The sequence below is a fragment of the Thermobia domestica genome, chromosome 1, assembly GCF_964235325.1.
Source record: "Thermobia domestica chromosome 1, izTheDome1.hap1.1, whole genome shotgun sequence".
NCBI lineage: Eukaryota > Metazoa > Arthropoda > Insecta > Zygentoma > Lepismatidae > Thermobia > Thermobia domestica.
The window spans coordinates 105,000,609-105,013,575 of record NC_137454.1 but is presented as its reverse complement, the minus strand read 5'-3'; the positions used below and the strand labels follow the sequence as shown (position 1 = coordinate 105,013,575).

The 12,967-nt window shown below is 34.2% G+C and overlaps 1 protein-coding gene across 1 annotated transcript in view; it reads right to left on the bottom strand.

Moving 5' to 3' along the window:
* LOC145687907 (centromere protein L-like) overlaps nucleotides 1-4,825 on the bottom strand; it is a 31,431-nt gene extending 26,606 nt beyond the window's left edge. Inside the window, exon 1 of the mRNA XM_081761459.1 lies at nucleotides 4,685-4,825. The gene's annotated coding sequence lies outside the window, so the exon portion shown is untranslated. The remainder of the gene's footprint in view (nucleotides 1-4,684) is intronic.
* Nucleotides 4,826-12,967: the final 8,142 nt, after the last annotated feature.

Below are 12,967 nucleotides of genomic sequence, written 5' to 3'. Positions count from 1 at the left end.
ACGAAATTCCGTGCTTCCATAGTATACTGGAAACAAACGAATATTATTTTACGATAATTTGAATCACAAATTCATTCTTTCCTTCTTTTCTCTCATTTCACTGTAAATTTTTAAATAAAGAGATCCAGTTTTTGTTACGTACTTTTGGAGAGGGGTGGTAGCAGGTTTGTCTCAACGGCGGCATACTCTCCCACCGCAGAATAGTTTCTATGTCCCTTTCTCAAAATCTGCTTTCCAAATACAAAATATTTTTACCCGTCCTGTTTGAAAGAATCTTGTTTTATAAAACAGTGCATTTCATATAGGCATTGAAAAAGCATACAAAATTGGCTCAAAGAATAATTAAAAATAGAGGAAACTTTATTTGAATCATGTATCGTCACTGACACGTCTGATTTCTACGAATGCACCCCGCCCTTCTGCACTGGTTCGGTTAGATAGCATTCATGCTTTTTAGCGCGCTATCTAACACATGTGTGCTTCTACTTTTAAGTTGGTTTGCGTTTTGCGCAATGTTGTTCCTGTGCCATATATTAATACGTTGTATTTATACTCACCTCTCCTAAAATCAATCTGCACCTATTAACGAAACTTCTCCCTTAAGAAATACCTCCTAAAGCAAATATATATTTATTTAACAATTAATCTATAAATTTAGTTGTTAGTTACAATTAAAAACTAAATTCAGTAACTATATTTTTATTGCAACCTGTCATTAAACAATGGCAATCAATTGAAAGCAACTGTAATTAAATTTAGACATGCAATTGCAATTAAATATAGTACAATTCATTTCTACAGCAATTACTTTCAAAACATTTCAGTTTATTTTCACTGATAAACTCCAACATTGTAGTTGTGTATATATTAGATCGTACAGTTGTTTTCATATAACAGAATACAAGAAAACTCGACTTCCCAAGCGAAAAAATATGGGAAGGGGTTTTAGAGGTTAATGCTAAACCATATACATAACAGATAGAGGCCCCCCAAGGGAATAGAAATAAACTAAATATAATAATATGTGAAAGTCCCCTTCCCATATTTATTCTTTGAAGGGGCGGAGAGATGGTCGGTATCCAGCAGTAGTACCTCATTTCAAATCTCTGGATTTAGTAACGGCAAGTGAACAAAGCAACATACACACATCATCTTATCTAGATTTTTAATTGCTGACTTCATTTGCAATTAACATTACCAATCACAAGTTTCAGTTCCCTGGTGACCAAATTAACAGTTCACTTAATATAAATTGCTAATTTTCGTGCAGATTTACAATATACAGTCAACATTAAAAAAAAAAAAAAAATTACATCACTTTTTCTGCTATAATGATGTTCTAATTTTCTGCATGTATATTTCCTTGGCGCTTACTTGAATAATTGCGTACATATTGGTAATACGAGTACAAACTGATGTCACCCCCTTACGGGTGTAATTAAACTATCGTGCAAAAACACCAGAGCTAAAAACACTAACCAGCCAGTGTTAGGTGGCCATTAAAAAGCATGTATGCTATCAAACCGAGTCAGGGCAGGACAACAGTAGGGAGGCCTCGCGAAGGTTCCTCAGCGACACGAGGGATGCGCACAGACGAGGGTAGTGGAAAAGCACTTTACATTGCATAAAAACGGCGCACTTCTATAGTTTAGAGCATTTATCATAGCTTTATACAAATAGCTTTAAACTTATAAAATACAAGTTTCCTATGGGTTAAATATCGCAGATATCGACCTAGAAATGCAAAATTTAAGGAGAAATGAACAGAGTCAGACGAAATGTCATCATGAGCATAACAAAAACGGTAATACAGGTCATTAGTTTAAGTTGATTAATGACGGCTCTGAGTTCGAGGATTATTACAATATAAGATGAACAGCCACCAGCAGAGCATAATATGACAGTGTTTCAAACGCACTATGTTACAAAAGTAGGATGTGTGTGCTGCTATAATGGAGGGAAATACATTGATGTAGAGCGGAAACTAGTAAGAAGGGAGTTGCATCTGAGATAAATGTAGTGGCATAAATTTGTCAAATTAACGGAAGAAGTTTTGTATATGATTTTACAATTGGATTGTAAAACGAATCCGTACGGATTTAAACCGGATTGTAAAAGAAATACCGGGATATTACACATTAAATGCATAATACGGTAGAAGTACGAAATGGAAACTGTGCTCTATATCACATAATACTCAATAACAAAGACATGATGTAAGGAAGTGTTATGTCAAGGCAGTATGCAAGCAAAATGATCATGCAATTTGTGACGTAAAGTTTTGCGATACATAATGCATGTGTTTTATGCCGTTGAAGATTTTTTCCACAATCCTCATTTATGCATATACCCACTGTCGCTGATGCGCCTGCTTACGCACCACCTTCCTGCACTTCTGCTCTGACTCGGTTAGACAGCAAAAATGAAATGAAATCTTGGAGACGTTGATGATGAGAAATCATGGAGACTCCATAAGTTTTACGTCCCATGTTTATGCCGGTTAGGCTAAAGGAGACGGCGATGATGAGAAATGAATGAAATGGCGGAATGAAGAAAGTGGAAGGAAACGGAAGACCCCGAGAAAACGCACGAGCAAGGTGTTTGTCCACTTCAAAGTCCACACGGCGCGAGCTCGAATCAAACGAGGTACCCCAAGCACCGGAGGTGAACGCTCTACCACTGAGCCACCGCGTCCCAAACTCGGTTAGACAACATTCGTGCTTAATGCACTGTAGATCTTATGAAATATATCGATACATTCTATTTATACTCAGCCCTCGTGAAGCCAATCTGCATCTATTAATAATGCAATCTTTTAAGAAACACTTTCTAAGGCAGTAGGAGTACATGTGATGCTGAAAGAAATTCATTTTTCATGAATGTAATTAACCTCCCATTGAATGGTTAGCACGCCGGAAACAAGTATTTTCGTATACATTTTGTAATGTTTAATGTCCTGGGGACATGTCTTTGATCCCCACATGCATCCCCAAACTCCCCTGAAATACGCAAAAAGGAAGAATGATATCACGAAAATTTAGTAGTAGTTTCGAAGCTATAACCTCCATCGCAGTGAGAAAAGTATTCATTGTTTTAATAATTTTTGAGTAGTGCGTAGTTTGCAAAACTTCACAGTTCGAAGGTACTAATTTTGCGCAGTAATACTCTATAGATGTATATGAATGTAAAAAAGAGCAAAGAAAGCATGAAAATAAGAAATATTTGTGATTAACGGCGAATAGTAAAAACGTGAAATCAAAACTGTAGATAAGGAAAGTTATGTAAATGTAAGAACAGAAAAGTAATGTTAGCATTGAAAACAAGATTTATGTGGGTGGGGGTCGCCATCTGCGGCATTTTAGCCGTTTCCTACATTATGCAGAAACATTCTGCCAGTGGAAATTAACACGTTATATCAGACCACACTTATAAATGCACCCACTCGTTTTAATCGTAGTATAGCACTTGTAATTGTTTAACTAATATTGTGCCCATTGGAACCTCATAGAATTTTTTGGCCTATGTTTAGGAGAAGGGGTTCAGCTGTTTTCTCTAAAAAATGATACAATTTTGGTAATTTCTGTTAACATTCGGTTAGTTTAGGGTAGGGTTCGTTAGTTTAAGTTAGGTTAGGCTAGTTTAGGTTACGTTAGGTTAATTTAGATTATGTTATATTAGTGTAGGGATCCCGCATAATTTTCCAAAAAATGGTAGAATTTCGCTTATTTCTACTAATATTACGTTAGTTTATGTTCGGTTAGGTTAGATTTGGTTACGATATATTACGTCTAAGTACTTGCATCATTCATTTCTCCTGTAAATTTTCTTTTCTTTTTTTTTCTTTTTTTTTTACGATCTTCTTCTTCACGATCTACTAAACATACTCCGATTTTTTGAAGCAGAACCCGTTAGCATAAGGCTTAGGTTATCTTCGGGTAGGGTAATTTCCAGTTAGGTTCCATATGCCTGGATTTAATCTGGGGCATTTAAACTACATTAATATCATATACAGTCCTATTTTATACAGAATTACTCACTTTAATCGTTAAAATATTTTAATTTAACTCCCACGTCATACCCTTTAGACTATGGGATATGGATGACTAAAAGAGGCAAGTGATGATGGAATTGGTGCCATGAGAATGTGGGAAGGGGATTACCCCGAGAAAACTCACAGACACGATGCTGTCCACCACAACCTTACTTTAGTGTGATCGAACCAGGAGCCACATGCACCTGAGGTACGCGCTCTACCGCTGAGCCACTTTATTCCCAACTCATTTTAACCTTAAAATTACCATTTGCTAAATGACGGTGTGTTGTAAATCAGCACCCAAATTTTAATTGAATTTCAATGCAACTGACTGGCTGCAAAGGGAAATTACTTTCACTTGATCTTAATTGATTAATGTCCAACACTGCAGTAAGAGTGCATTTCATGCTATTGAAAGAGAAGTGTATATTTCATGAATAAAAGTATATTCCCATAAAATTTGTAAGTCCCACTGACAGTTGAAAAAAATCAAAGCCTCCAATAAGATATGTATATATTTACGTGCCATGTCTCATCTTATATGTACGAACTAAGTTATTGTTTTGTAGTTACGCTTACAGCAATACACAAGCCCTAAAATTACTTAAAATATATGCTACTTATTTTTTAAAATATCTAAAATTAACTTACTTATCTTTTGTTTTCATATATATGAAGAAATATAAACATTTGTACACACTGAAGAAACAAAACTTTCCGCGGTACATTCAAACAAAATCGAATCGAAAATTCAAAAAACATTTTCATAGTTGCAGACTACTGACGTTCCCACATAAGGAAACCTGACTCAAATTTTGTTCAACAATTTCATACAGGCATCAACCGTAACGATTTGCGTCAGCGCAATGCAAACTTTGCGGTTTAGTTGGCTATAACAGCTTAATCATTTCTAATGACTAGAGCAACCCAAAAGCACAAATAACATAACACCAATTTATACATATGGTTGGTACCTTCAACATGGTTGTAGTTGTCCTAGGGTCCAGAAGGAACTAATTTTAAAAGCATCATAAAGCATAATTTTGGAAAATAAAGCATAATTTAAAATATATAGCACAATTCTTGGAAAATTCTGTTTAACTGCAAGTTTAATATATTGTATTAATATTTTTAACCAATTTTTACAGTGCAAAACCTTTGAGAACATAACAATGGAACAATGAAAAGCTTATTTTTATTTTTGTAAACTTTTCGGTGTAATCCTTTGAAGTGGAGAAAAGAAAAAGGGAAACAAGAAGAAAACTTTCCGCCAACAATGAATAAACAATAGCTTTATACTAAATGTAACTGCGCAGTTATGTGTGATTATTCGAAATGTACAAAAAGTGCACAAGAACTCCACATGTGTACTACTATGAGCAAAATAAATTTTTATTATAAATACGCGTCTCTTTATTTTGAAGTTTTCTCAAAATTTCTCCGTTTTCGAAATTTTGGAAGGTTTCCCCAGTAGGAAACGTTAATAACAAACTCGTTTTTAATATTTTGTTAGATATTAGCATAAAATAAATAAATTAGAAGCGAAAAACATTAAATCGATTGAAATTACGGGAATTACCAACTCTGCTAAAGTGGGAAATTTTCAAGAACGCGAGGGAATTCTGCAGTTCAACACGAAGCAGCGACATCTATGTCATTGAGAGAAATGTGGATTAAATCTACAAACGAAACTTTTGACGAAACATTTCTAATATGTCTTATTACGTGCATTATCTGCAAACTCCAAATATATGAATCTATACTAAGTATTAACGTATAGATAGAGCATATAGTGGAAATTGCCTATGGAAAAGGACGAATTGGTAGCACGATTGTAATGAAAAATCATCTTTACCGTAGAACATATTCAGTTTGCGTAAGAAAACAAATAGCTTAGTTAGTTAAAGCAACGAATCTGTATGCAGGTAGCTGTTCGAACCCCAACACAACAACAACCCTTTGGAGTGGGGACCGCACAAGCTGCTAAGTCAAAAAATATATAGAAAGTACGCAGGGACGGACATGGCCAAATTTTCACCTGGTCAAAGTGACTTTATGGCGCCCTCCCCCCTAGTATTAGCCTATATTTTACATTTTATCCTAGTGTTTGTAATAGTCGCCCGGGTTGCCCAGCTCAAGGTTCGACCTTGAAAGTATGGACGCATAACTAAGGGCTGCGGACGTGAGGTTAACCTTCATGTTATGCGACTGGTGTTTGAAATGTTCAGTAACTGATGGGTTAGTAAAATAATTTCGACGGTTACTGATATTTAAAGTTTAGCTAAGACAAAGTTACATAACCAAATACATTTGATATCGCGATGTTACAATTTGATTTTTCCTCACATAAAAAAAGAGAAAAACAATAGTAAAAAAAAAACTCTTACTCGTATTAGGCTCCAATTAACAACCTAATTCGTATAGACTAGTTGCTCTGACCAACTGAGCTTCGACTTCTTACGCGAAAGTAGCCTGTTATATTAAGAGGCATGCTTTTCATTATGATCGTGCTGTTAATTTATTCTTTCGATAGGTAATTTCCACTCTTTGCTTTACCTATATAAATAAATGTATGGATTCATATATTAAGTGTCTCTGGGTAATGTGTGTAATAATTTCGCGACAAATATACTTGCTTAAATGTATTGTATGCTATGATTTGCCCCGATTGTCTGTTCATATGGTGGTTGGAAAACACACGTCAAAACTATTCGAAGTAATACGAACACAGCTTAAGAACAGGGACTGAACTGAATCATCACTCGATTGACCTTGAGGACAAAAAACACCAAGGGTAGCTATAAACGAAAGTTCAGCATACATTTCTGTGGAGCTGTTCAGGATCACGGTTCTCTGGCAAACACGTTTGTTCTTAGGAGTATATATTACAAACCTAACCTTTCGATAAAGCACAATTGCAGAGAAAGAAAGTAAAGGAATTCTTGCCCTTGTTAAGTTGGGGTACCACCATGTGCAATAAAAAATATCGCGTCTCCTTGAAGTGATACTTTATCGAGAATAACTCGTTTTCCTTTATATATTCGAAGTTTCTGAGGGTTTCAAAATGAGGAAACATTACTGACAAACAAGGACGCATTTAGGGGTGGGTTCAGGGGGTCCGGACACCCTCTGAAATCCCAACTTTTCTGTAAATTTAACCTAATTTTGGGGGTTATTTTTTATATTATAATTTATCCTAATATTGAAGTCGGACCCCCCAGATAACTTTGGACCCCTCCCGAAATAAATTCCTGCATACGTGCCTGCTGACAAATATATTTTCAATATATTCGTTAAATAATAAAGTAAAATAACTAAATTAGGAGCAAAAAGCTTCAACACGGTCCAACTTTTGTCCACTGCCAATATTGTTAGAAGGGATATTAATAACAAAAACTCCTAGGCAATGCTGAACCTTGGAACTTCATCCCGAACACAAGCATATTTTCGAAACACACTAAGGCCTAGCCAGAAAGCATTGTAAGCGAGTTACGTTTGGCAACATCGCACGGAAACAAATGAATGCTGAATTGCATTGTAACCCGTTCCTACTACTACTATTTTTACTACTAACTTCGCTATGGATCTGTATAGTACAAGGGCAAACTTATTTTAATGAAAATTAAAAAAAAATAATTGTTAAATCACTTTTTGAATATTATCTTAAATCTTTTTTTTAACGAAAGAACTGTTATAAACTTTTTTAAAAATCATAAAAAGTAATTCTCCTTAGGAAGGATTTGAACCCACGCCAAAACCAATCTTCCTTACTAGCATGCTGCGCTAGCTCACTCAGCTACGAGAGCCGACAGAGTTTAGCGTTTACTTTGTGCTATATTCACGTCATGACTCGTGACGTCACCAACAGGATCACGATAGAGACGTCATTATTTTTCCTACATTGCAGAGTCCCCCGAGAATTGATCATTGTCTACTCGGACTGGAATTGTCATTTGGAACAAACACTTGAATATGAAGCCAAAAGTTCCTTTAAAATAGACGAAAACTTCGAAAGTTTTAAGAATTTTAATATTTTTGCCTTTTTCCATAAGAGGGTCATAGCCTCTACACTGAAAAGCCCCCCAAGATTTGATCATTGACCACTCGGACTGAAATTCTCATTTGGAACCAAAACTTTAATATGAAGTAAAAAATTAAACTTTTACATCAATTTGAACTGACTGGGTTCCGGTTAACCACACTATTATGTTTAGTTTAGTTAAGTGGTAATTTGTGACAGCTTCACATTATCAAAAGAATCCTTCACTTCACCGCTTCCACCCCTCAGGAATCCGTGCTAGATCAGCCACTAGAATCAATAGACACTTTTCCTATTCTTTTTGTCACCCTTGGTTGTGTAGGAGCTCCCTCGAACAAATAAAGAAGCGGTAATATTACAATCAAGGGGAGCTATGTATTAGGTATCTCTTTAGTTACTTACCCCTAACTGCACAGGGTTATTTATCTTCAGTAGAATTAAAAATGCTACGTGATATTCCAATCATGAACGGGGAGAGGGTGATATAAATATATTTTCTTATTCATTTTGTCTTCCCTGCTTATCAGAAATTACGTATCGTTGTCCCTGTTTGTCAGTAACGTTGTCCTTGTCTGTTGGGAGGGTACTGAAATGAGAGGGGTAAAAAACCGTCGTGCCGCCTCCCACATGGTTGCTCAAATTATTGCAAAAGAAAGCATTTTAAACTAAGATGTCTAAGGTTACTACATTAGGTAAGTATGGCATCATGGGCGGCGATTAGGGGGGGGCAAAGGGGGGCATTTGCCCCCCATTTTTTGAAGTAACCCATTAAGGCTGTTGCTACCTCTTCGCTGAGTCGAGTTTTTCCCTATCTAATTACATTGGAACTTTTTTCGTGTTTTTCTCAGCAAGCAATGAACAAATCCTTACAAAAATTTGTATGGAATCAGGTCGATAATAAAGAATTCGTTATATGAGCTTATAATTTTACTAAAAGCCTCCAATTAAGTTATTCATTTCCCCCTTTTTTCATGTGAAGATTTGCAACAACGCATTGAACGACACTGCGTTCTCTCTTCTAGCAGGTTGCGGCGAGTAACTGAGGGTTACTTTAAAGTTTCAACATTGTCCACAGCTGTGAGGGGACCCTTTTCAACAATGACATATTTATGGCATTTCAGTGAGAAGGCGTTGGAGTACGTTTTCTTTGCTGAAAGCAGAAAAAAATAAACACAGCGAGAACAGATCCATTCTTCTTTACATTAGCTTTTCCCCCCGTCAAGTATAGACAGTTATAAGTAATTAGAAGCGAACTGTCTCTATTGAATAAAGATACTTTTAATGTATACGAAAGCGAATGTCACTTTATCACTATTATTATTATTATTATTATTATTATTATTATTATTATTATTATTATTATTATTATTATTATTATTATTATTATTACTATTATTACATTTTTCAAAACATGAAGAGACATACCTTTCTTGACTCCAGTGCCCATTTTATCTATATATGAGGTATTTATAATAAACTTTTATACTGCTAAAAGAAAGGCTACTTTTATAGTGACGTATTATTTGTATTTTATTTATTATATTTCAATTTAAAATAAAGTGTATCGTTTGTAACAACGAATAGTGCTCAAAACAGCGCCTATTACCAGTCAACTATAGATTTAGATCAAACATAATAATGGACAACAACACCAATATATATTGTATACATTTAGACCCTATTGGATCAAAAGATGCAATCTATTTCACACAAAAATTTTCTTGTAGGCCTTATATCTCGAGAACTACATATAGCGTACCCAAACTATGACTTAACTTAGTATGATGTGCTTATTGCGTAAAAAATACAAAAACTCGATTTAAGAACCGTTAAAAAATTTTGTGGGCCCTGATCCACAAAATTCAATATATTACATTCAATCAAAAATTTTCTTGTGCGCCCCATATTTTGACAATTACAAAGTGTGTGGCCAAACCAAAACTAACAATTTACTCAGCATGATGTGCTTATTCCGTAAAAAAAAAAAAAAAAAAAAAATCAGCTGCCATTCAAAAAATTTGTGGGCCCTGATCCAAAAAAATCAATATATATTTCACCCATTCAAACATTTTCTTGTACGTCCCATATTTTGAGAACTACAGGTAGTGTAGCCAAACCAAAAAGTAACAACTTAGCCCGCATGATGTGCTTATTCCGTAAAAAATACGAAAACTCGATTTAGGGCCCATTCAAAAATTTTGTGAATACGAAAACTCGATTTAGGAACCGTTGCTAACTTTTGTGGTCCCTGATCCAAAAACTAATTATTTGGCAAGATCGAAATCTTTTTTGGATCATTTTTAAAATTCTTAGCCAAGATCGCTATCTTTTGATCCATTTTTTGGATTATTCCTAAAATTCTTGTTTTTATATATTTTTTATATTTATATATAAGGTGATACAAAGAAAATTTAGGGAATCAATTGATCTGATTGAAGATTTGTTTAAATCTATTTTATAGAATCTTTTAGATTTGTTAACTATATTCCTGTTAACTGCAGATTTTTTTTAAAAAGATCTCTTTTTAATCTACATTTGTATTCTTTCTTTACTCACTCATGAAGTATATCTATAACTTTTGTCAATTTTAAAGTTGCTTCTGAGATAAGTTTCGAGAGTTGTCCGCAAAATTTCGTTAACATCTTATTTGAACTAATGTAACACTGTAATCTCACTTTAATTTACCATAGTAATTTTCTTTCTTTTTCGTTTTTTTCTTTTTTCTTTTTTTTTTTGCGTGAAAGTAACATTTGAAACCGAATTATTTCTTTAAAATTTATACATGAAATGAAAATTGTTTTTTAAAAAAACTATGACATACTCATTGTATAAATAAATGTGAAATATTAGTGTTTGTTTGATTTATTTGTATTGATTGAAGTCAATACTTCGAGTGTAACTTTGACCACTTATCAACAAAATTAAAAAGTCGTAGACCAATATAATTTAAGCAAGTTACTTACTTGATTTGAGACATAATTTTGGAGGGGAAGAGTAGAAATTTTACTGATAACATTTTTTTTTATTTAACTTTTCCTGTATTTATGTTTAGCGTGGCCTTGTGAATTTTGTTTACTTTTTTTTCAATGTGGAAATTCACCAGGGATTTTGGAGTATGCTCATAGATATTTATATTGTGAATAGTGCTTCGGTGATATTTAGCATTTTGATTATACTGCTTGTTTATTATTTTTTAATAACTTCATTTACATAATGTTGTGGCTTGATGTAACGAAGTATTCCATCACATATTTTTATACTCATACGGTAATGCTTTAGTTTAATATGTATGACAATGACAAATTGGTGTACCTCAACAAAAAAGCCCTATATTTTAAAATGAAGCATGAAAAAATAATGCATAAAATTAAAATTATTCTGTTAATATGTGTTGTACTATATATATATATATATATATATATATATATATATATATATATATATATATATATATGTTGTAGCTATATATATGTTTCGCGTTCACCATCTGGAAAATAAATATTTCTTATTTAGAATGCGTAAGTTACAAGGTTATTATTAGCAGGTAACACTAATAAGTCCCTATTCCCTGTTACCAAGAAATAAGTCCCTATTCATATTTCGTAAAGTAATAACCAAGAAAAGACGTTACCAAGAAAATGACGTTTGTATCTACATTAACACTACATATTTCATTATGTATAGATGTTTTTCTGTTTAGTAAAAGAATCCCTGATATTACACTTAACTTTTCCTACAAATGTGCTCTGTTAGAAGGGTAATGTGTGCTCAGTTCTTCAGTTTCCCAGTTGCCTCACGATACTGAAACAACACCGAAAAATCTGTCATCATTAGGAATAGAATTCGACAGCATTCACGCTAAGAACACATTTGTGTAACAAAAAAGTTTATTTCTAAATTTCCTTCGTATGTGGTAAAAATGAAATTATTATTACTTAGCATAAACATTCTATACTACTATTCACAGTTTCAAATACATATACAGAGGCCGGTAGCCAGCCCCAAAATGTAGGGGGGCGGCTGAAGTTAGGGGAGCCCGATCCAACCATATCATAGTTTATCACCATATTATATTTCATTTGCAAGCCTACCGTGAAAAGTTTAGGGAGGCCAGCGAAAATTTAGGGAGGCAAACCCCTAGATCCTCCTGAATACGGGTCTGCATATACATATATATAATTATTCCAAAATGCTATCTCCACTGGTTTACCTGTTTCCGTGAGGTTACAAAAGTCAAAGAGCGCTGGTGTTTTCAATGTGAAAACCCCACTGGTGTCGGCAGCGCGGCCAGTCTCTGCTCAAGGAAACACCGGCAAGGAGGAACCGATGTGGTGACCACAAATTTTAACTAAATTACTAGTGCCAAGCCGCACTGATATTTCTTGCTCGTTACAATCTCTTGTGCCAAGAATTTCCTATAATAATAATAATAATAATAATAATAATAATAATAATAATAATAATAATAATAATAATAATAATAATAATAATAATAATAATAATAATAATTATTATTATTATTATTATTATTATTATTATTATTATTATTATTATTATTATTATTTCACACAGGAAATTTGAAAATAAAATGAAATCTGTAAGTTTTACGTCCCACATTTATGCCGGTTAGGCTAAAGGAGATAGTGATGATAAGTAATGAATGAAATGGTGGAATGAAGAAAGTGGGAGAAAACAGGAGAACCCCGAGAAAACCCATGCACACGATGCTTGTCCACCACAAAGTTCACTTAGCGCGAGCTGGGATCAAACCAAGGACCCCATGCAACTGAGATGAACGCTCTACCACTGAGCCACCGCGGCCCCCACACAGGAAATTTATCTGCTATCACAATCGTCTGCTAATTTATATTTGTATAACCAATCACCAGGTGTAA